At 35.8% G+C, this 3,742-nt stretch overlaps 1 long non-coding RNA gene across 1 annotated transcript; it reads left to right on the top strand.

Annotated features, from left to right (window-relative positions):
• The first annotated feature begins 2,035 nt into the window (after positions 1-2,035).
• LOC110934705 lies at positions 2,036-3,742 on the top strand. Its single transcript, XR_002588561.2, has 3 exons — positions 2,036-2,350; positions 3,023-3,357; positions 3,442-3,742. It is a non-coding gene; the product is annotated as an uncharacterized LOC110934705 (long non-coding RNA).

Here is a 3,742-nt window from a genome sequence, read left to right as displayed (position 1 = left end):
CGCAAACACATCTAACTGATAGAACAAACCGTTTACAACTTATAAACAATCCATAGCTTCCATAAATCCAAAAATAATCAAAACTTAAGCAATCATTCAACCATGTCTAGGTAGTAACAGAAATTTAGCCAATAATCATGTCTAAAAACATAGTGTCAATCATGGTCAAAACAGAATTCATCATCAAATAACAAGACACAAACGAAAACGAGAGAAACAAGATTATAAAACCCGTGAACTCCAATCCCGTGTGCTCCTATGCTTCAACAATGATTCCCAGCAGTCCCGAGCCTTCAAACGCCTGAGAACAGCCTCTATGATCGCCTAAAGTTCGTCCAAATTCGTAATTGGGATGATAATCACGGCTGTTGATGATGATCTCCTTTTATAATCCCCAAAACCCTACAAACTGATGCTGTTTAAAGTCGGTTTACGTAAACAAACCCCTCACGGCCCGCTTCACATATGGTGGTAAGTTTACGCGGGCCGCGCGCCATTCAAACTCCAGAAATCCTTGTTTAGTTGATGCGGCCCGCTTGGGAATGTCTTGTAAGCTGAGGCGGCCCGCCTGGGCACTCCAGAACTGCTTTTTCTGACTTACTTTCGCTCACGAACTCCCGGTTCTTGACCCGACAATTTCTCTTGTCATATTTCACTCGTTTCTTTCACGTTTCTGCTCCAAGTACCTGAAAACACAAAACAATCAAAAGTATATACATTCTACCTAAAACCGATACTAAAAACGAATAACCAACAACTAAAACTAGACGCAAATACCGATGTATTTTCCAATACCTCATTCATCGTTGATACGAATAGGCACATACATCTCTTCATTGACATTGACTCTGTCCCCCGATAAAGTCCCGGAATAGCTAGTAACCCAAGCGTTCAAGCACAACCCACAGCATCTGGATCTTCAAATATTTGGCCCGTAACACAATTCTCCAATGGATATTGATTGTTTGGGTGAACCCGGGCCGCATGGACAAAAGAGAAAACACAGGGAGGGATTGGTGGTTACAGTGAGGGAGGATGATGTGCCTGGGTCGAGAAAAGATGTGGAGTCAGTGAAGATGTCAAGGATCAATAAGTAGTAACCTATGATCATGAGTACGGTAAAATAGTTTTGTTGGGAGATGTTGCTGCACTACTACAAAACAGATCTTTTGACGGGGTGATATGGGTTTTCAGACGGTGTTTTCAACACCGTCTTAAAGTACCGTGGTTTAAAATCAAGTCTTATTAGACGGTGTTCAATTTTAACACCGGCTTAAACTTGATGAACACCGTCTTTTAATATCAAAACATTTCAAATATTAATTAAAAAAAATATTTTTTAACGTTGTCTTATAAACATTTGCTGAAAACAAAACATTTATAATAAAAAAGGTTTTCCAGAAATACATCAAGCTTACCATTGGAACATTTTCAAATCAAACCAAAACAATACACATTCAAATCGGAAATAAACCCATAGACATCCAATTCGGAAATAAACCCGTCAAATTACAAACATTTGTTGAATGCATAACAAACTACGTTAAATTGTATAAATAAACTACATAAGCTAATCTAACGAGATACCTAACTCTCTAAAAAACTTCGGCATCAACGTCATCAACAAAACATCTATTCCATTATCCGTAGTCTCTCTCGTGTCGTGCCACAACTAAAATAAAAGTAGATAGAAAGAGTTATTACAAATATTATAGACTAAAAATAAAGGCAAAGAGAAAAACCGGTAACAACATCGTCAATAAACTTATGTATATATTTACATGTTATATACATCTAAAAACAACTATATAATCAACTAAACCTTCTATGTTTTAAAAAAATAAACAGTTAAGATATATATATATATATATATATATCTATACTATTATATAATAGATATAAGAGAGAGAGTGTTGAGATGTTGAAAATTAAGAGTTTTTAACCTTTAGTGGACATGTTATATCTATATATTCAAGCAGTTAAAAACTCTTTAAAGGCCCGGACATACAAAGGCGGGACAAAAAACCCTAATCACATTTCAAATTTCAAACCCACCACACACACACACTCTCTCTATCTCTCTCTCTCTCTCTCTCTCTCTCAAATTCCCTGTGAATGAAATCAGATCTGCGCATCAAAGAAGAAGAAGAAGAACAATCTGTTGCTGATGCCGATTCAAGCTTCAATATAAGAACCACAATTTCTTCTTTTACCTCTTTCTCTGTAAACATCACCACCTGGATAGTTCTGGTAAGCTCGATCTAGGTTATCATACCAGTGACGCAGGCCGGCCAAAATAGGATTTCGACTCCCGATCTATTTCTGCACGTATGTTCTTCAGACAATCAAGGTAAGATTTGGTCAATTTGAGTTCGTATTTCCGTTGATTTTGTGTCTTGGGGAACTGAGATACGTTTTTTTTAATTGGGTTATTGAGGACTGATGAGGTAAATCCAGGTGATGGTAGGGTTGAGAAGTATTATATATGTACCTGTTTGAGGTCATAGGATGTAGAGAAGTAATTTATAAGTTGATAAAAAAAAGAAGAGAAAATTCGATGATTGTAATCAGACGTGTTTCTCTTAGTGGTTTAGATCCTTTGTTCCAGACACCTCTTAGTTGCAGATAAGGTAATTGTGTGATATTAATATTTTTCACAAGCTAATATGATGGTTACATTCTGCTAGAAGGTTAACAATAGAGCTATAGCTTCCATGAATCACCTGGTAATATTTTACCTTTTTTAACAATTTCAAATCTATGAGAAGCTAGGCTTTTTCAAGGATGTTGAAGTAAATGAGAAGCTCCACAGTTAGCATCAAATAGACAATACCAGCCACTCCTTTGAAATTGTGTAGCTCCATGTGTTTTGAGTTAAAGATTAGTATGTAGCTATTTATGTGGTAACTTTTTTTTTTTAATTTGATGGGTTTATCATTAAGAAATCCACATTTTTACACATTTTGTTATTGTAATAATACCAATAAGTTGATATCTACATGTGTATTGTTTTATGGAGCAGGTCCAAAGTTTTGGGGAACCATTCTCTAGCACACAAGAATTCTAGCAAAATAAGGGTATCAGATCATTATCAAAATAAAAAAGAATTGGGGAAGCTGCTACTCAGGTATCCTTTTTCAAAGTTCTTATTTAACAGTAGTGGTATTGGTAAAATTTTATTCTGCTCTTGGTCATGAAAGACCAAATCAAAGCACAAAATATCACAAAATTTGTAGAAGTCTACTTTGGGAAGTTGGTTTTGCTGGGTATTAATGCTAAGAAGTTGAAAAATACCAACATTGGTCCATCGCCAAAGTCTGAGCTTAGATGAGCTGAACTTGAAGCACTAGGTCGAAGGTAAATTAATGGGTCGGGTGATTAAGTGCCAGCCTGCCAGAATTTTTCTTATTTAATAATATGTTATTTGGTGTTTGTTTGCAGGATGTGCTGAGCTATATACCCCTTCATACCAAGGATAAAGCTAATATTATTGTGGGAATAGATTGATCCAGACGCAAGATGATTTATTGAACGACCGCCAGCCTGCCAGAATTCTATATACTAATTTTATACACTTGGCTTACTGTTGCTCATATGTTTTATTGTATTCTATGCTTACTGTTGTTTGTTCTCGAATTGCAATTTGGCCGATTCGTTGATTGAAGTATCTTATTTTGGGTAGTTTTAGTTACACACGTGTCTTCTAATCGAAGGATATAAGATTTCAATGTTCAATATTGTT

Source organism: Helianthus annuus, chromosome 4 (genome assembly GCF_002127325.2).
Source record: "Helianthus annuus cultivar XRQ/B chromosome 4, HanXRQr2.0-SUNRISE, whole genome shotgun sequence".
Taxonomy (NCBI): Eukaryota; Viridiplantae; Streptophyta; class Magnoliopsida; order Asterales; family Asteraceae; genus Helianthus; species Helianthus annuus.
This window is presented reverse-complemented; position numbering and strand designations above follow the sequence as displayed.